This window comes from Canis lupus, chromosome 16 (assembly GCF_048164855.1).
Source record: "Canis lupus baileyi chromosome 16, mCanLup2.hap1, whole genome shotgun sequence".
In the NCBI taxonomy this organism is placed as follows: domain Eukaryota; kingdom Metazoa; phylum Chordata; class Mammalia; order Carnivora; family Canidae; genus Canis; species Canis lupus.
In genome coordinates, this window is record NC_132853.1 from 17307800 (window position 1) to 17329417 (window position 21618).

General features: G+C 36.5%; 1 protein-coding gene and 1 long non-coding RNA gene across 6 annotated transcripts in view; both read left to right on the forward strand.

Annotated features, from left to right (window-relative positions):
• SSH2 (slingshot protein phosphatase 2) overlaps positions 1 to 21618 on the forward strand; it is a 239208-nt gene that overhangs the window by 136053 nt on the left and 81537 nt on the right. The gene's annotated exons all lie outside the window — the stretch shown is intronic.
• LOC140606187 (uncharacterized) lies at positions 5509 to 14616 on the forward strand. Its single transcript, XR_012008575.1, has 2 exons — positions 5509 to 9867; positions 10493 to 14616. It is a non-coding gene; the product is annotated as an uncharacterized lncRNA (long non-coding RNA).

A 21618-nucleotide genomic window follows, 5' to 3' on the forward strand; every position in this document is an offset into this window, starting at 1 on the left:
AATATATTTTAATTAATGGTTTGCTTTGCCCACCAAATCAAATTAAATTTATTTGAGTTTCAGGTGTTTTTCTTTTGTGTTGATTCACAGTGGTGCTCCTACAAAAAATAGCCACACGCAAAAAAATTGATTTTACTGCTGTGAATGTACAAAATTAAATCAATTACTTACTTGCATTTTTTTAAATGGAGTAAAAGAAAAGGAAAGGAAGGAATAATCTAAAACTGGATAACCAATCTCAATAGTGTTAACAATACTTGAAAAACGTATTTAAAAAATAGGAAGATCAACCCACATGTCCATCAATAGAAAGATGGATACAACAAATGTGTAATGTAATACAGCTGAATATTATTCAACCTTAGAGAAGAAGGAAGTTCTGACACATGCTACAACATGGATAAATTTTGAAGACATTCTAAGTGAAATAAGCCAGTGACAGAGGACAAGTACTGTGTGATTCCATTTATATGAGGTACCTAAAGTAATCCTCAGGATTTGGGGAAGGGGGAATGAGAAATTTGTGTTTGATAGAGTTTCAATTTCAGAAAGAAGAAAAAGTTCTGGGGGATGGATGGTGGTGATGGTTGCACAATGATGTGACTATATTTAATGCCACTTTAAAATGGTTGAGGTGGCAAATTTTATGTTATGTATATTTAACTATGATTTTTAAGAAGATTAAACAAAATTTAAAAGGTAGAGCTTCTCAGCTTTGGGGGAGAAAAGGAATGTTGCATTTTAGTTCCTAGTATAATCAAATTAAGCCCAAATTTCTTTTCTGACTAGTTACTGTCTTTGGGTATCATTTGTCTTCAGTTTCTTCCACTGTAAAAATGAGGTTCCTAATCCAGAGAATCGTAAGAAATCATATGTGCCAGTAACACTTTGCAAACTATAAACCCCTGCACAAAAAATGAGTTAATTGAAATTGAACAATAATTAAGAACTTCCATTTGTTGACCGCTTGTCACTGTGCTAAGAGTTTAATGTATATTGTCTCATTTAATAATAACAGCAACTCTGTGAATCTTTTTGTTTTATTTACAGACGATGAAACTGAGATTTAAAGAAGTTAAGTAGTTGCTTAAGGCCATGTAGCTTAGTAAGTGACAAAACTGTCCTTAGAATCCAGATGTTTCCCACACTGGTGCTCTCAACCACTATAAAATTATATTCTTAGTAGTTACAAGGTCACTTTTGAGACTTAATCTTGGGAATTGTCCTTAACTGCTGACATCTTCAACTTAGCAGTGAAAAATGTATTTGCTTACACTAAGATTTGCTAAGGTAGACAGTCTTATAAAGAATTTGCAGAATATTTCTTTTTCATTTTTGTCTTTGTCACATTTCTTTATAAGAGATTTAATATCCAAATTTCTCTTCTCCTAAAATGTATTCATTAGTATTACATTAGCCATCATTTTTATTTGCATTCATAGTGTCGCTGAGTTCATCGTCATTTAAAAATCTTTAGCGATCATTCTGATAAAGATAAAACCGAAAATTTTGTTAAAACATGCATTTTTGGCATGTAATGCAAAAAATCTTAAATTGAATCTGTGGTCGCCTAGTATTTTATGGACTGGCTTTAGAAGGTCAGTAAACTCCTTGAGATCGTATGAAAATGTTTTGCAGATAAATGTATTTTTAATCAGATTCTCAAAGAAATGTGATCTTATAAAAAGTTAATCTCCTTCCCAAAAGGAAGTATTATTTCTAAGGCTTGATACTGTAAAGCTCAACTAGTGTGAGCATATCCCTGTCATGCCAGATTATAAATAGCAGCAACTGGTGGGAGCAACTAAAAGATTAAAATTCAGGATCCTAAGTGAATACTGACTCCAAAAAAATTTTAAGGGACGCCTGGGTGGCTCAGTGGTTGAACTTCTCCCTTCAGCTCAGGGCGTGATCCTGGGGTCCTGGGATCGAGTCTCACATCAGGCTCCCCTCAGGGAGCCTGCCTCTCCCTCTGCCTGTGTCTCTGCCTCTCTCCCTGTGTATCTCTCATGAATAAACAAAATCTTTAAAAATAAAATTTTAAGTGTATGTTTAGGGAAGGGAGTACTTTGACACATGACCAGTCTTAGCTGGATGGTTCTCTTGGCACTGCTGAGAACCCACTTGTAAGAACCTTTGTTTTATTTTCCTTTGCTGCCTAAAATTTGCTGTAGGTTTAGAAACCAAGTAACAAATCCTATGAGAACTGTGTCAGTAAAAAGGCTAGAGTAATAGAGTGAGATCCTGGGGGCAAGCCTATGGAGAAAGTTCATGACCTTTAGAGTATAGTGTTTAAACACCTATTTGATGATTTCACAGGCTCATTCTAATTTCTGGACTTTGAACTGTTATACATAGATGAAATTAGAGCATAGCTCAGATATTACTGTATTTTATTAGAGATTATGATCTCCCTTTTTCGTTGTACCAAATATGGGGTTGAATGGTATCAATGAAGAACATTAAGAGGTGATTAAATTTACTCCAGAAACTAAGAATAGTTACTGTCATAAGTTTAAATCCTACTAGAAAAAAAATATGTGAGCAACCCAGAGCATCATGTGATCAAATTTCAGGAGTCTTAAATGAGACATCTCAAATAATCATGAAAAGTTCCATACCCTTTAAGAGTCTATACATACTTTTCAATAAAACAGAAATCAGAATTTCTGAAAGATATGGAAGCCTATCTTGTTTTAAGAAGCCAAGCTCCAGTCCCAGCAGCAGAGATATAGCTGCTGAGCAAGGGGCCTTCTGGTGTTACTGGTATATGCCAAACAGCTTATCAAATACGTGGTTATTTTTGTGTCCTACAAAGTTCAGAGAAAGATCAAGAATTATAGATAAAATGCTGGCAGAGGCTACCACTAAAACCCATTTATGAAACCTCCCATTATAAAAACCTCTGATCAGAAATCTTGGAAGTAAAAAATTAATTAAAAATAAATAAATTTAAAAAAAAGAAATCTTGGAACTTAAGTGCTTGGGACATTGCTTGACTTGTTAAACAGGTTACCTTGAGCTTTTTATCCTTGACTTAAGATACTTGTATTTATTACTTGATTTCATATATGAGTTTGATTTCTTAGCTTCACATCAAGGCTTTCTAAAGCTCAAGCTTAGCAACAGGAGCATATCCAGATGGTTATCCAAAATGTAACATTTTGTGAAACTGAAAGGTAGAAACAGTTTTAATTTTTGTGTTAATTAGTAATAGTACTAGAAATCTTTGAGTTCTGCTCTGTAGTTATCCAAGTGACTTCACATGTCCTCATCTCTGATCTTAAGCTTCTATGAGAGTCACCTAAACAACTTATTTAATTGCTGCCTGGGCATCTGGGTAGCTTAGTTGGTTAACCATCTGATTCTTGATTTCTGCTCAGATCATGATCTCAGGTGAGATTAAGCCTGTGTGGGGCTAAGCATCAAGTCTGTTTAAGATTCTCTCTCTGCTTCTCCCACTGCCCCTCCCCAAACTTCTCTCTCTTTGCCTCTCTAAACAACAAACAAAAACAAAATAAACCACAAATGCTGCCCACACCCCAAGAGTTTCTGACTCTGTAGGTCTGGGATGAGTATGCATAATTTGCATTTCTTATAAATTCCTAGATGATGCTGGTCCAGGAACTACACTTTGAGAACCACAACCCTTAAGTATTACTCTGAGGCAGATTGGGCAAGTCATCATCCACATTTTATGGAATAATAAACTAACAAAATTGTAATGGTGAAATGATTTTTTTGCATAGCAGTTACATGATTTGTTATCGGTAGAACTGAAACTAGAACCAGCATTTCCTGTCTCCACATACAGAGCTTCTACAATCCTGCATTCTGCTGATACCATTGTTTATATGTGGGAACGTTTCTTTAGATAAATTTCTAGTAGTGGAAATTCTGGGTCTAGTGGTATGGATATGTTAAAAATTTGATGCATACTGCCAAACTGCTTTCTAAAAAAGCTTTTACCAGCTGTAAGAATCTACCTTCACCAACCCTGGTAATGTTAATAACAATATTAAATAGCAGTTAATTTTTTATTGAACTCTTACTGTGTACCAAGCATTATTATGAATACTGATCATATTATCTAATTCTTTCTTTCTTGTGAATTAGATATACTCAGTTACAGATGAGAGGCACAGAGATGTTGAGTAACTTGTCTAAGGTCATACAACCAGGATGCAGACACAGGCAGTCTTAAATGTTTCTCTGTTGCAATTCCCTTATTACTAGAGAGGCTTAAGTATCCTTTTATATTGTTTATTGGTCGTTTTCATCTTTCTTATTTGTGTGTTTGTACTTATGACCATTTTTCTGTTGGTATTTGTTTCTTTTTGGCGTAGTCTGTATGTTCTAAATATGTGGCAAAAACCTCTTCTACCGGGCAGCCCCGGTGGCTCAGCGGTTTAGCGCCACCTTCAGCATGGGGTGTGATCCTAGAGACCTGGAATCGGGTCCCACGTCAGGCTCCCTGCATGGAGCCTGCTTCTCCCTCTGCCTGTGTCTCTGCCTCTCTCTCTCTCTGTCTGTCATGAATAAATAAATAAATAAAATCTTAAAAAAAAAAAAAAAAAACTCTTCTACCAGCTCATTGCATGTCTTTTAACTTTGCATCCTGTTATAAAAGCTTTTAATTTTGTGTAATAAAATCTAGTATTTTCTCTTATGATTTCAGAGTTTTGTATCTTAATTAAAAAACCCTTCCTGTACTTCCAGGATTATAAAATATTTTACTGTGTTTTTTCTAATATGTGTATACTTTTTAAATATTTCACTCTCTAAAACCTGAGACAAGGATGTAACTTTACCTTTTTTCCAAATGGATAGTCATGTATTCCAATATCATTATTTAGTCCATTCTTACTTTGCTGATCTGAAATGCTACACCTACTATATATTAAATTCTAATAGATATTTGGAGTCTGCTTCTGTACAAGTAAATCCTGTTGATGTTTTTCTGTTCATGACATCAGTACCACATTGTATACTTACTATGGGGATTTAGTGGATATTTCGATTTTTTTTTAAGATTTTATTTTTTTATTTTTTTATTCATGAGAGACACAGAGAGAGGCAGAGACATAGGCAGAGGGAGAAGCAGGCTTCCCTCAGGGAGCCCCAGGCAGGACTCAATCCCTGGACCCAGGGATCACGCCCTGAGCTGAAGGCAACAGCTTAACCACTGAACCACACAGGTGCCCCTCAAATTCTTTTGAAAGCACACCCTCATTATTTTTAAGTAATCTCTCTATCCAACATGGGACTCAAGCTCATAACCTGGACATCAAGAGTCACACACTCTACTGACTGAGCCAGCCAGGTGCCCCTGTTTTTCAGTGTATTAGCTATTCTTGCTTATTTTATTTTCCAGATAAGTATTAGAAACACCTTATCAATTTCGACTTTAAAAAATCCTATTAGATGGGGGTGGGGGGGTGGGAGGGATGGGGTAACTGGGTGATAGACATTAAGAGGGCATGGAAAAAAAAAAAATAAGAGGGCATGGAATGTGATGAGCCCTGGGTGTTGTATAAGACTAATGAATCACTGACCTCTGTCTCTGAAACCAATAATACATTATGTGTTGATGGAATTTAAATAAAATTTTAAAAGGTAAAAATAAAAACTCCTATTAGGATTTTGATTGAAATTGTACTGAATTAGTTTTGGGGAGAATTAACAGCTTTGTGAAATGAGCTTTCTCAATGAGGAATGTGGTATGTGTCTACTATTTTCTAAATATTTTTCATTTAAATTTTATTCTTTTCCTCATACAGCAGTTACACATTTCTTACTGGTTATGTTCATGGGTGTTTCATAAAGTTTTTGTTAAGATATCTAAATATTTTTCTTGAACTCTTCTTTCCCATAACATTTTGTAATTATTCACTGTGTTTAGCAAAACTATACACACACACACACACACACACACACACACACACATAATTTTGTTTGAGAGAGAGTACATGCATGCAAGAACTCATGCACCTTAGGTGAGGGGGCAGAGGGAGGGAAAAAGAATTTTAAGCAGAATCCAGACCCAGTGCAGAGTTTGATCTTTACCCTGAGATCATGACCTGAGCCAAAATCAGGAGTCGGGCACTTAACTGAGCCACCCAGGTGCCCCATTCTTTGTATATTTGCTTTTATATCAGACCACCTTGCTGAGTTCTTGCTTGATCCAAATATCCAGTAGATTTTTAAAGCAATTTTTTTCACTTTTCTGGGTGGATAATTATATCACCTGTAAATAAATTTTGTCTGAATGTTTATAAATGCATTGCTTTGACTAGAGCTCTAAAGTAATGTTAAATACTAGCAGTGCTAATGGTCTTATCTTGTTTTCCATTGTACAAGGAATGTTTCTTATGCTTTGTAAATAGGGGTATTTTGTGCTATATGTTCTGGCATAGACTGTTTATCAAGTTGAGGATATTTCCTGCTATAGTTGATCCTTGAACAACATGAATTTTACCTATACAAGTCTACTTATACACAGAATATTTTTTACAATCAGTACTTTAAATGTATTTTCTGTTCCTTGCGATTTTCTGAATAATATATTCTTTTCTCTAGATTACTTTATTGTAAGAATACAGTATAATACATATGTGAAATATGTATTATTGACTGTTGACTATATTGTTGTTTGACTATGTTGTTGACCCAGAAGGTCGACAGTAGACTATTAAGTTTTTGGAGAATCAGAAGTTACTTGCAGGTTTTTGACTTTGTGGGGGCTTGGTTCCCTTGACCCCCACATGTTCAAGGGTCAACTGTATACCTAATCAACCTATATCAGTATACATAGTTATTGAATTTTATTAGATGCTTTTTGGGCATCTGTTGGAATGGTAATATTTCCCCCCTTTTGCCAGTATTGCAGTGACTTATATTGAGTTGCTAAAGTTAGATCCTTACATGCTGTTTGCATTATTTATTAACAGATTGCTGGATTTGGTTTACTATTCTTTAAGATTTTAGGTTTTGAGTATTTGTCAAATCTTTGATGTTATCTTTGTCTCACTTATGTCTGATTTGTAGAATAATTTAGGTGTAGCCTTTCATTTGTTTCTATATCTGAAACCGTTCTTTAGCAGAAATTATCCGTATTTTAAAAGCCTGGAACCAAGAAGTCTTACTCCCACTATTACAATTTTATGATTTTTTTTTTTGCCTTTCAAACTTTTAAATGTCTTTGTTCACATTAAGTATAATTATCATCCATGATACTTTTTTTTAAGATTTTATTTATTTATTCATGAGAGACACAGAGAGAGAGAGAGGCAGAGACACAGACAGGGAGAAGCAGGCTCCGTGCAGAGACCGACATGGGACTTGATCCTGGGACTCCAGGATTATGCCGTGGGCCAAAGGCAGGCATTAAACCACTGAGCCACCCAGGGATCCCCATGATACTTTTTAAATCTACGTCTTGTCCTCTACAGAAATGGGCAAACAGAATTAGAATAATTGATAGATAATTGATAATGGATTGAAACTAAGCATTTATTTATGATATAAGGTCTTTTTTCCTCTCTTTGGTGGGTAGGGAAACTAGTAGTAATATTTAAAAGAGTCATGAAGTGTTTCTTTTTCTTTGATTTTAATACTGTCTTTGTAGTTACCTGATTTTTACATAGAGAAAATAGCCTTAAAAGGGGGAATGTTTTTTAAAAGATGATCAAATAAGTTTACATCTAGTGAATCTTCCAGGTGTTATGGACTTCAAATATGAAGAAAAGGTTAATGATCTATTGTCAGAGTATAAGGGTGCATGTATGTTTTCATTAGTGGTGATAACTTTATGTGGTTTTATCCACACTTGTGTTTGTTTGAAGTCAGAGCTGTAATTGGCTTGGAACCAAGGGGGAAAAAAAGAGAGCTCTCAACTTTGACCTTACTGGAGCCATGCTTTAACCAAGTTACCTGAAGAGTAAATCTGCACAATGAAGATGAACAGGAATGGTGAAGTTGTGATATGTTCAAGTCAGAATTTCTTTTTGATTAATTGAGAGTAGATTTTTCCTCCTAAATTACTACTTTTTGCTTGTGTGCTTATGTGTAATCACTCCTAAAATTGAGCAATTTCTTTAGTACTGAGAAACCACTACCCAAAGCTAAATAATTAAGGATGTTGTCATTCTCTGTTTTCAAGAGCTGTTGGACCTTGGGGTAATGGAGGGGTCCAAACTTGTGCATATGTTGCTCACATCTCTTCTTGGGTTTCTCCAGTAAATGTGAGTCCTCTTAATTACCATATGTTAAACTACCTTGAGGCCAAAGACCAGTTGTTTAGATGCTATCACATAATGTTTCTGAATTTCTAAGGTGAAAGAAAAAAAATTGGTATCCTAACTACTTTAAGCTAGGGTTAAAGTTAGCTTTGCATTGTTGAATGATGCAGGATGTTGCTGCCACTAATATAATTAGGTTTAACCTGAAGAAATGTGCTAAGAACATTAAGGCCTTTTAGGTGTTCCTGTGATTTGGAAAGGATGTAGCGCATGATTTATAAATAGATTGCTTGTGTTGCACACCAAAGGGCAAATTTGGGCTCACTTCCTTTTTTGCAGGTTTGTGTGAATTGAGCAACTCTTGTTTTCTGCATTAATCTGTTTTACAGGGGTGTGATCCTTCTTTTACTAACCTGAGAGTTTTGGCATTAATTATGTCTGTTAAAGCAACAGAACCCAGAGGCTTGAATTAGTTTGAATAAAGAGAAACCTCTTGTTAGCCTATTTTGGAGTGTTGTTTTTTAAAATTGTAACAGTTTTTAGATGTGGAAGACTTGGAATTACAATTGACCCCTGATGAGGCAGGAATTAGGAGCCTTGATCCCCTATGCATAGAAAATCTATGTATAAGGACGCCTGGGTGGCTCAGTTGATAAGTGTCTGCCTTTGGCTCAGGTCACCATCCTAGGATCCTAGGATCAAGGTAGGCATCAGGCTCCCTGCTCAGTGAGGGACCTGCTTCTCCCTCTCCCACTCCCCTGCTTATGCTCACGCGCTCTCTCTCTCTCTTTCAAATAAATAAAATCTTAAAAAAAAAGAAAAAGAGAAAAATCTGTGTATAACTTTTAACACCCCCAGAATTTAACTACTAATAGTTTACTGTTGACCAGAAGTCTTACTGATAACATAAACAGCCAATTAAAATGTATTTTGTATATTATAAGTATTATATACTATATTCTCACAATGATTTCTGACTTTTTCTATGCACATGGTTCTTCTGTGAATTTTTTTCAAATTGTTGCAGATTTCCAAAATATTTTCCAATATTTTTAATGAAAGAAATCTACATATAAGTAGACTCATGCAGTTCAAACCCATATTTATTGTTCAAGGAACCTATACTGTTTCTCCTAAGATTAACATACCCAATTCCCATAAACACCAAAATATTTTAATTTTCTGTTATTATTAATTTTTTATTTTTTATTATTTTTGTGGGGAGTTTTAGTTTGAAAAGTTGCAGCACCTAAAGAGGTTGTAAATACTCAATGTATATTTCTTTTCCTAGAAGATGAATGAAATAGGTCAAACAGTATATGAAACTGAACTACTTTGATATCCCTTTAACCAGATTTGGTATAGATCATTCTGTCAGTCTCCCCTCTGTGATACTCATCTGTCCCCAGTAAAATTTCACATTCAATTCTTAAAGTATCCCATTTCTTAAATATTTTCTTTAAAAATTCTTAGAGGTTCTCATGGGTCACATATTCAGAATCTTACTTACCCTTTGTTCTGGTTGCTAATAGTAATAGTCTAGTGTTTGGAATGAAGCAGACCATAGTCCCTTTCCAAGTTTCACCACCTATGAGCTGTGTGACCTTGAATATATTATATAACCACTGTAAGCTTTAATTTCCTCATTAATAAAATGGAGCTTAGAATACCTATTTGGATTAAATGTGATATTTGTGAATTACTGCTAATAGCACTCAGTAAATAGTAGCTAATATTTTTGCTCTTTTGATATAAGCTAAAACATAGGGGAAAGAATTAGAATACAGAGTGGTAAGCCAGCCTGATGGTAAAATTCTATCATTTGCGTCATTGTCACGATTGTACCTATTCTGGGCGAAGGGTGGGAGATTAAAAGAAACACTAGACATGGTTCTAGTGGTCGGAATGCTCAGTCTGTTGAAGATATAAGACAGGTCAATAAAAGGATAAATAAGAAAACAGCAAGTCCTAAGTGCCAGATGAATGGTCCAAACAGTGCTTTAAATATTCAGAGGACAGAAAGGTATTGTAAATGAGCCAATCAGAAAAGGCATTATAGAAGTAGGATTTGAGCTGGGACTCTGACCTTTATTTCTTCCTGTCTTAAATGTCTTGATTTGTATAAACAGAGATAAAGGCTACTTGAGTGGTGAGAGAAAAGGAAGACTAATGTGGCAGATGTTATGGCCATATTACAAATAATTAATTTTCTTTCTTTCTTTTTAAATTTTATTCATTTATTCATGAGAGAGGCAGAGACACAGGCAGAGGGAGAAGCAGACTCCATGAAGGGAACCTGATGCGGGACTCAATCCCAGAACTCCAGGATCATGCCCTGAGTCAAAGGCAGACACTCAACCGCCGAGTCACCCATGGATCCCACAAATAGTTAATTTTCAATAAAGGACTGCTATTAATCATTTGTGGTTAAAAAAAAAAAAGGAGAATCCAGAAAGGCTTTTGTGTAGACTGATTATATACTCTTTAGGATATTGCTATGAGTGTATTTCGCATATATCAGGGACAGAATTTATCAAGTTATATCGAGTACCCACTGAATACACAGCACAGTAATTAACATTTGCAGACTTTACATAGCTTACTTAGGAAGGCTGCCAGTTTTACAATGCTGTTAATGAATCAGTACCAGTGTCTGGGAGCACAATGTGAAATCCCCACAGGCAGCCTAAGAACAGAAATCATTAAACTATCTATCTGTTAGTGGCTTTATGGTTTAAAAAAAAAAAAAAGGGAAAGAGAAAGAAAAAAGCACATTTGAGTAATTCAAAGCAAAACCCTCTTTCTCTGCTTCCTCTGGGTACTTTTAACTCTAGATATTATTATATCAGCATCATGTGGTAGGTAAGGTGGTTCCCATGGCACAGAGGGCTTGTAATATTTACAGTAGGGTGAGATATAAGGGGTGGGGTGTTCTGATAACTATTTGTCCTTGTTCTTATTGGCTGGGTTACCAGTTTAATGGCCTGGTTGCCTATTAATGGCTCAACTTAGTGTTCTGTAAGCAATGCAGCTCCTTAGTTTCTAAGTCAAATACATATGCAAACCATCCAAGTGGACCTGGATCTTTTACACACATAATAGACCCACAATTACACATCAATTAATAAAGATCAAGAGTAAGTGCCATGTTACCCTAGCCCAAAAGATAGTTTACTGATATAAATTCAAAGATGAGTTACTGCAACACAGTACTAAAACTTTTGCAGATTGTTCCTTATTATACTCTCCTATACTGAGAGAAAATAGCAGACTGAGAAAACAAGAGAAATTGCACCCTTATTTCTACTTCGTAATTCCAAGTAAATAAATTTAAAACCAGAGTAATTTTTTTTTTTCAAAATTAAAGCAAAACTGAAAATTGTAGACTGGCTAGTTATCATCTCTCTATCTTAAAAATGAAAAGCCATTATTGTTTTAATCATACTTTTTTATTACCTCCTTGGAAGTACTTGAGTATGTCTGTTGAGAACATACTTCAGTCTTTTTAACTATCGGTGAGTTGGAGCTTGTTCTCTTCTGCGGCTCTTCTGGGGTCAATTAACTATTCCCACACTACCAGAATTCTCTTTGTTTTTTGTTGCCATTTTTGATGCTTGGAGAACTTCTCAGCAAGGCTATATGCCCTGTTTTTCAGAAAATGTTTATTGTGCTTTAAAAAAATAATAACATCTAGTCTCTTCTTCAATTAAAATCAAAATTAACAAATATTGAATTCCAGTGCTGTTCTTTATGGCACTCTTAAAAGTCACTTTTGGAGAAATTTCCAAATAGAGAATCTCTTTTGCTTTAAAAACTTATCTATTGGGGTGCCACTACTGTTAAGCATTTGTCTTTGGCTTAGGTGGTGATCCCAAGGCTCTGGGTCTTCGGCTGCCTGCTCAGCAGGGAGTCTGCTCCTCCCTCTACCCCTCCCTCCTGCTTGTTCTCTCTCTCTCTCTCATCCTCTCTCTTTCTCTCTGATAAATAAAATCTTTGAAAAAAAAAAAACTTACCTACTTTATACTCAGTAAAGTTGGTAATATCTCATTCTTTACCATCCACTCAGCTTAAAAGCAAACTTGTCTCCTAGGTGAGTGATTTTTTTTAATGTAACTGGTCTTACTGATAATTAAAAACCAAGCAGAAAGTATTGGTTATTTTTCAATACTTGTAGATGGTGCACATTTATTATAGAAAAAAAAAAAAAAAACTAAGGCAGTCCTTTTTCTCACAAAAACCATTATTTTCATTCTTATCTCCCAAAGAACTTTACTATTAACATTATCCAGGCTTTCTCTGTGTGTGTATGTATATACTTTTAAAAATGGAACTGTCCTCTATCTACTGCTTTGTAATCTGATTCTTTCACTTAGCATGTTGCAAATATCCTGCCATTGTCCTCAAACACATTTCTTTCATATCATTTTTAAGAGTTATTTGTTTTCCATAGAACTGATTCAAAATCTGTCCTATTGCACATTTTGACTATTCCAGTTTCTTGCAGCCATAAACAAAACTTAATGAATATCCATGTGCCTAAGTCTTTGCACATATCCACAAAAGAAATATCCGAAAGCCTAATTCTAGGATTTTTAGGCCAAAGGGTAGGCCTATTTCTAGGGCTTTTAATAGATTGCTAGTTTGTTTACGAGAAATGTACCAGTCTCACTCCCACCAACAATTTTAGTAATTCATTTTCCTGAATGAATTACTAAGTGATAAAATTCACTTGAAGTGATAAAAAGTGAAATCAAGGTAAATACAGTTTTATTCTTTTTTTTTTTTTTTAAGATTTTATTTATTTATTCATGATAGAGAGAGACAGACAGACAGAGGGAGAAGCAGGCTCCATGCCCGGAGCCCGATGCTGGACTCGATCCCAGGACTCCAGGATCACGGCCTGGGCCAAAGGCAGGCGCTGAACCGCTGAGCCACCCAGGGATCCCCAGTTTTATTCTTTAATTCATCTGAACTGCTTGGAGACCCAGAAAAATCGATCCTCATTTGCCTTTTCCTGTCAGGAAGCTATTTCATACCTAAGCACTAATGGAAAATGCTTTAATTTGTGAACTATTTGTATAGAACTAATAGATGAAATAATAGTATGTTGATAAGATTAATTATTCTGAGATGTTGTTGAATATATTTGTAGTGTTTATGAATCTAAGTTTGTTTTACCTTTTTTCATTTTATTCTAAAATCAGCACCATTTTTGACTTAGAGACTTTTAGACCCAAAAGATAAACAGACTTACCTAGGATCCTGCAGCAAACTCCTGCTGCTCAGACCTTGAGCAACATTTCATTGTTTTCTGTTTAGGAAGTATTACTCAGCATTGAGATTTTCCATAGTACCATCTTACTAAAGACCGTGAAATTTAAAAAGATGATCAAATATATTAGTTTGTTAACTATTCTAACTATACTCATGAAGTTAGAATTTCCTGATCCTATCCATAGGAAGGAGTGGGTATATCTCTCGATGTGAGGAGGTTAACTCTTTTAGGGAGCAAGCTGCTAAATTCTTGAAACAAAAGTTTTCATCTTTGAGATTATATGAGTATTGAGTATTGGAGAAAGGAGAAGGGTGTGTATATTTCCTAAAGCTCTTACAGAATATTACCTTGAAATGTCACTGGCAGATCTAAACAGTAACTAGAGTGGTTCCTCTGGCCGACTTAAAAAAAGGAAAGAAAGAAAGATGAGAAGGAAAAAGGAACCGAGCGTTAGAGTGCAGATCACAGTTGCACACTGGTTTCAGTAGTAGTGGTTGCCTGCCTCTATCTGAAATCCAGCTGCTTCCTTAATGAAGATACATGTTTAAATCACCGGGAGAGAAAACATTTTGGGAGAGAAAACATTTTTGAGAAAAAGTTTCACTTTTTGTAGTGGCAGCAGTCCTGGACATGCTGCTGGCACACAGAGGATGAGTTCAGCACCTTCTCTTCAGATGGTATCTCTGCCCACAGCTCATCGCTTTTACATAGCCAGCTTTTGTTCACAGAGAGTGGACCTCTGTGGGTTGGCCTCTCCCAACTACTGTCAGAGACCCAAGGTGACTGATAAGGAGTCCAAAGGTCAAAATGGACTAGTATAGACTCAGTGCAGATTTCAGGGGAAAAGGCATGTTTTTGGCTTGCAGACATCAGAAACTGAATTGGGACCTGGGAAATGTTCCTTTTAGCAGCTTCAGCGTCTCCACTTCAGTCAAAGAAAAACCACCAACTGCCTCTGTAGTCAGCAGAAGCAGAAATAAACAACATTATTTAAAGGGTGTGATTTAATTGAATTGGGTTGTGTTAGAGATTTCACTCCAGAAATGATTTATGTGGCAGTGTCACTTTGCTTACTGTGAGATAACAGATATTAAATCAAAACCAAAGATAATCCACCATCATAGGATCTTATGTTGGGTTTCAGAATGGAAAGTCAATGAGATTAGATTCCAGTATTTCATTTACTAACATTACCTTTTTGCCCATTATGAGGATCACAAAGATAGGAAAGAAGTATGCCATTTGCATTTCTAATTGGAGTTAATACTTTAAAAAAAAAAAAAGTATTTTTAAGAATACTTTAAGAATATTTTTAAGAATTCTTATTTTTAAATAAGAATTTATTTGAGAGAAGGGGAGCACGCATGTGCATGCCTACTCACCTGTATGACCATGAGAGGCGAGGGGCAGAGGAAGATGGAGAGAGAGAATCTCAAATAGACTCCCTGCTGAACACTAAACCCAGGGCAGGGCTCCATGCCTCAACCCTGAGATCATGACCAGAGCCAAAATTAAGAGTTGGGCACTCAACCAACTGAGCCACTCAGGTGCTCAAGGGCTAATGCTTTTTTTTTTTTTTTAATTTTATTTATTTATTAGAGACACAGAGAGAGAGGGAGAGGCAGAGATACAGGCAGAGATACAGGCAGAGGGAGAAGCAGGCTCCATGCAGGGAGTCCGACATAGGATTCGATCCCAGGTCTCCAGGATCACGCCCTGGACTGAAGGCGGCACTAAACTGCTAAGCCACTGGGGCTGCCTGGGCTAATGCTTTTTAATTAAATTAGCTTTGGGGGCACCTGAGTAGCTCAGTGGTTGAGCATCTGCCTTTGGCTCAGGTTGTGATCCTGGGGTCCTGGGATTGAGTACCACATGGGGATCCCTACAGGGAGCCTGTTTCTCTCTCTGCCTATGTCTCTGCCTCTTTCTGTGTGTCTCTCATGAAATAAAGTTATAAAAAAATTAAATTGGCTTTTAAGTAGTATTTTGCTCATTTTAGAATTCAAGTATTACAAATATGTTATCTACCAGCCTGTTTAAAGGTTTCCTTTTTGGTGACTGTCCTTTAAGTTAGCAGTGGTTCCTGTATACAGAGCTATTGAAATTATAAGCTATTGTCCTTGTCCTCTAGTCTAATGGAAAGATTGTGAGCAGGACCAGCTACCTAATTTGCAGGGCCTAGTGCAGAACAAAAACATGGGACCCCTTGTTCAAAAAGAATTAAGAATTTCAAGACAGCAACAGCAGAACATTAAACCAAGTGTAGGGCCCTTCCAAGCACCCACCCTGTGTAACTACACAGATCACACATCCATGAAGCTAGTGCTGCCTGTGGGATATGAAGTTAAATAGATGAGAGCTTTGCTACTTACTCAGTGTCTTTCTGAACCTCTGTTTCCTTTTCCCATTCTATACCTTCCTATTCCATCATTTTCTGTTGTATTCCATCCTCTCACCAAAGTTGGAGAACCTGCAGCAAGAATTAGGAGTATGTATGCTTCTGCCTGTAGTCTATGTGAACACTTTCTTGAATATCACCTTCCATTTGACTGGTGGAACAAACAAGATTAGGATTTTCTTTAACGAATGGCAGTTAATTGGTTTCAATAAAAACATATTATTTGTGTATTATATATGCATATATATTTTTTAAGATTTTACTTATTTATTCATGAGTGACACAGAGAGGCAGAGGGAGAAGCAGGCTCCCTGCTGGGATCCCCATGTGATACTCAATCCCAGGACCCCAGGATCACTACTTGAGCCAAAGGCAAACACTCAACCACTGAGCCACCCAGGTGCCCCTGTGCATTTTATTTTTAAAGTGCTTTCACAATTAGTATAACATGTGAATCAAACAACTACACTTTTAAGGCAGTATTTGCCCCCTTCATTTTATGGATAGGAAAATTAAGCCTCAGAGAGGTTAAGAGATTTTCTAAAGGTCAGCCACCTAGTAAGAGAAATTCAAGCCCATCTCTTTTAACATTGTTCTTTCTCATTACTTCCTTCTGCCTCTACAGATCTGCAAGACAAAGGATAAGGGGACTTGAAATAACTTGTTTTCTCAGGATTGATCTGTTTTACAGAATTTTCTGTCAATTTTCCAAGAATAACTCCTGGGATATAATCATGAATATTTGCAACAAGTTTTTACTTCTGTTATTTTCTATAATCCTTGCAACAACCCTGTGTAATAATATTTTAGCATCATTTTAAAGGAAAGAGATTGAGGTTCAAAGAGATTAAATGACTTGTTCAAGGTTCTATAAAAAGCACAAGAGCAGTGACTGAAATCCAAGGTCTGTTACTTTATATCCCATGCTTTTGTACTGGTCTGTGTTTGGCTATAATTAATCTCAAATCTCTACTTAGTAAATATCTATTCATTCATTCTTTAATCACCTACAACATTTTAGGCACTGGGAATGCATCAGTTATCCAAAAAGACCAAGTCTCAGCTCTTAGAACTTACATTCCATCATGTAAATAAATTATTATGAGTAATCAGTTGATGATATGGTTGTAAAGAAAATACAAAGCAGGACAAAAAGATGGAAAGTAGGCTGGGAGTAGGCAGTACTATTTTAGAGAAAATGGTCAGGTACCTGCCTAATAAATCATTGAGCCACAAACTGAAGTCTAGATATTTGATGTAAATGTATAAATCAATTTCTAGGTACAAAAAAGTCACCTAAACAATTTGAGGCGACTGCATTTATGAACATAATGGCAATAGGTAAGGATTGTTAACTGTAATAAACATTAACCTTTATAGTAACAGTCAAAATTTGCATTTATCCTTTCCCATGTAGCATGGATTATAAAATCACAAGATCTGGGATCCCTGGGTGGCGCTGCGGTTTAGCGCCTGCCTTTGGCCCAGGGCGCGATCCTGGAGACCCGGGATCGAATCCCACGTCGGGCTCCCGGTGCATGGAGCCTGCTTCTCCCTCTGCCTGTGTCTCTGCCTCTCTCTCTCTCTCTCTCTCTGTGTGACTATCATAAATAAATAAAAATTTAAAAAAAATAAATAAATAAAATAAAATCACAAGATCAATAAAGCTCTAACCCTAGTTATTACCTTTATGATGAATCACCATATAAAGCAGTGTTCAATGTGTTGATGATCTTAGACTGCTCACACTCCTAGAAAATAAGTACTGTAATGGCATGGTGCATGACATAGCATGCTCTGGACAGTTGTTAAAATTTCTGAAGTATCCATCAGGTTTAGGAAATGTAAAATCTCATTTGCTGGTCTAATTTAATTTTTTTAAAGATTTTATTTATTTATTCATGAGATAGAGAGAGAGACGCAGAGACATAGGCAAAGGGAGAGGCAGGCTCCTTGCAGGGAGCCTCATGTGGGACTCGATCCCAGACCCGGGATCACAGCCTGAACCAAAGGCTGATGCTCAACCACTGAGCCACCTAGATACCCTTGGTCTGATTTAATTTTAATGAATTTCAAAATCTTGTCCAAATTTCTTTATTGTACTGAAATTCTGTTATATCTAGTACTCTAGGGGCAGTCTGGGTGGCTCAGTGGTTTAGCGCCACCTTCAGCCCAGAGCCTGATTCTGGAGACCCCGGATCGAGTTCCACGTAGGGTTCCCTGCATGGAGCCTGCTTCTCCCTCTGCCTGTATCTCTGCCTCTGTGTATGTGTGTGTGTGTGTGTGTGTGTGTGTGTGTGTGTGTGTGTCTCATGAATAAATAAATAAAATCTTTAAAAATAAAATATATCTAGTACTCTAGAACTTTCACCTACTGCTTGGGGATCCTTGTAATATAAACGTTTGTTGTAGAGGGATTTTCAGAAATGGGGAGAGATGGGAGGAACATAGTGCGACAAATAGAGGATCTTTTCAAAGGATTTGCCTGTTGTGCGCTTTTAGAATGGCAAAGTCCGAAGTATTAATTAAAAAGACCCTTTGAAAGTCCCAATTTTTATCTGTTTTTGTGTGTTTCCTCTGGTTTCAAAGTTAAATCCAAGATCGATCATTCAGCGCTTACCTCTTGTTAAAGCTAAATTGGGGATCCCTGGGTGGCGCAGTGGTTTAGCGCCTGCCTTTGGCCCAGGGCGCGATCCTGGAGACCCGGGATCGAGTCCCACGTCGGGCTCCCGGTGCATGGAGCCTGCTTCTCCCTCTGCCTGTGTCTCTGCTTCTCTCTCTCTCTCTCTCTCTCTCTCTCCGTGTGCCTATCATAAATAAATAAAAAATTTAAAAAAAAAAAAAAAAAATAAAGCTAAATTGTTACCTGCTAAAAGATGAGGTGGTGGTAGTGGGGAGGCTGTTAATTCCCAGCTGCCCATGGTTTCTTTACGGCAATTACCAAGTTCCTTTCTAAAACCAGAGTTTTAGACTAGAAATTCATGGATACGGTGAAATCATATGCAGAAGTATGATTAGTACATTTATTTTATTGGAGGAGAGGCCATAGCTTTCATCAGAGTCTCAAAGGAATCTAGTGACCTTCCCTCCCAACCCCCTCTCACACCCCAAATTAAGAACCTGGAATAGACTGTTTCAGGCATTTGACTTAGAAATTAAGTAAACTCTTTTTAAGCTTTTTGACCTTACCAGTTAGATTCATTTTTCCATTTTTAAACAATCACTCATGATTTCCCAACACAAAGATTCTGAACTAACATTTTCTATTGAGAAGGATTGTACAGCCTTTTGAATTATCTCTGTCTCTGTCTCTCTTATAATAATTTTGGAGTAGATATTCCAAAAATCGAATTTGCTTAAGGAAAACTCAGAATGTTACTGTAAAGCCTGAATATTTGTGTTCCTCAACAAATAGTCACAACCTATGTGGTAAGTTTAAAAAGAAGCAATATTGAGTAAAGCATTTCCAGTGCCTTGAACTATATCCAAGAAGGCAAAAATGAGGGATCCCTGGGTGGCGCAGCGGTTTGGCGCCTGCCTTTGGCCCAGGGCGCGATCCTGGAGACCCAGGATCGAATCCCACATCAGGCTCCCGGTGCATGGAGCCTGCTTCTCCCTCTGCCTATGTCTCTGCCTCTCTCTCTCTCTCTCTCTCTCTCTGTGACTATCATAAATAAATAAAAATTTAAAAAAAAAAAAAAAGAAGGCAAAAATGACTTAAAGTCTTACTTTGAAGAAAAAGTTGTGAGAGGAATTAAGATTTCTAATTGTATTTAATTCAGGTACTTATGAAATTAATTATAAAGAACTTGTTGGGAGGTTTGAGAGACTACCTCTCTGGGCTTAGATATTTAGTTGATCTCAACTAAGCACTGAAGGTTAGGGATTCTCCAAGCCATTAAAACATTCTTTGCTATTAAGGTAGATTATCCAGCCTACCACGTATAAATCTTCAGAAATGTGACAAATCAAGTTTTATGTGCCATTTTTGCTTTCTGGCCATTCACATTATTTATCTAGGCCTTAATCCAGTGCCTATTTGCTCTGGCAAAAAATTCTGGGTTTTGCATATAAAACCTTGAGAAAACTCAGACTAGTTTAGCTCTCAGAAATTAAACACCCTAATAAGAAAGAAAAAAAAAACTCACCTTTATATATCATTCTTAGAATTTTTTCCTCTAAGAGGATTATTTCAGTTTTCAGGGTCAATTGAGAATACTTAGATACAGGTATTTTTCTTTAAGTAGGGTTTAATGCAGAAGAAACAGAAAATGGAATTTTTCAAAATTTACTCTTTTTGAAATACTGAACTATTTATGTAACTTTTAATTTAGAAGTAAATATTGGAAAATAAAGAAACAAGTATAACATATAAACTGCATGTTTAGTTATCTTTTTGGTACTATTGTTTAAATATGTCACTGTAGAAATGTTAAGATGTATTATGAAGAAAAAAACATTCAGAATGTTCCTTTTTAGCATTAACTGTTAACTGAAAAACTGTAAAGCAGATACATAAACCTCTTCAGTGAGACTAAAGAAACTTTGGGAAAACATCCAACATCTGCTTATCTTTCCTGCAGTGGAAATATTCATAATTGCAATGTGCAGTTTCCTCTGAATGAAGATAAACAGATTTCTGTTTGCTATACTTCTGTTTCAGAAGTACATTTACTGCATTCTTTAAATGTATTTAATTTTTTCCCCTGTCAGTTGGGGAGATACCAAAACATCTGATTGTTATTGGGGTTTTCTTAGCTTTTCTCGGACTATTTTGATTCCAAATTTAGGGGCCACTTAAAGAAATATGTTTAGCCAAGCAGTTTCCCCCATTACCTAAACTACCATGTCTCTGACTTAGTTCAACACATTTTTATTATAAAATCCATGTTCTATAACTTTTTTTTTTTTTTTTAATGAATGCATAAACCAGCTTTACCTCCATTTTGGTTCTTTTGTTGGATGCTAGGTCCTGGAGGCTGTCAGCCAGACACTGCTGGAGGGCTCTGCCCAGCCAGACCCTGGTGTTTTGATACAATGGTGATTCCTGGTTTAAAAACCTGTTTGTTCCAGTTCCCAGGAGACCAAACTGTTGAAATGTTTTACCCTTTTGACCTGGGCAGCTCTTGGTCTCTGGTTAAGACATGGCAGGGTGAGTTAACTAAAAGATGTTCAAGGTTTTAAGTTAGTCATAACTATGCCAGAGTTTGTGATAGAGATTGCTCCGTGCATACTAGAGATTATACGTCTGCTCAGAATGAAATACAATTGAGCATTGGTTGTTCTTTTGGTTGCCAAGGAATGCATCATTAGTTTTTTTGGTTAGTGTCTTCCCCCCTCACCAGCTGAAATAAAACCCCACTGCTGTGATCCTATGCCTAGGTTTGAGTCTCCTATCTTTAATGGGGTAGGCATACCTTGTCTAAATATAGCAAAGTGTAGACTTGGCCAGTATGGAGAGAGACAGTAGAATGACCTTAACTGGTCTTCAATACTAGTGTTACAATTAGATTTAAAGAAATAGAGGCACTGATCTAATTCTGCCAATAGGCTAAGATGCTCTTTCAAGCTGCTCAGCGTTCTTAGGTAAAAAGTTTTCTGCACTAAACCAATAAATTGTTTTAAAAGCTAATGTGAGTCACTTCAGAAAGATGGCAGAAGTTCATGCCATGTGAAAACATGCCTAGAGAGTGATTTCTCTATTT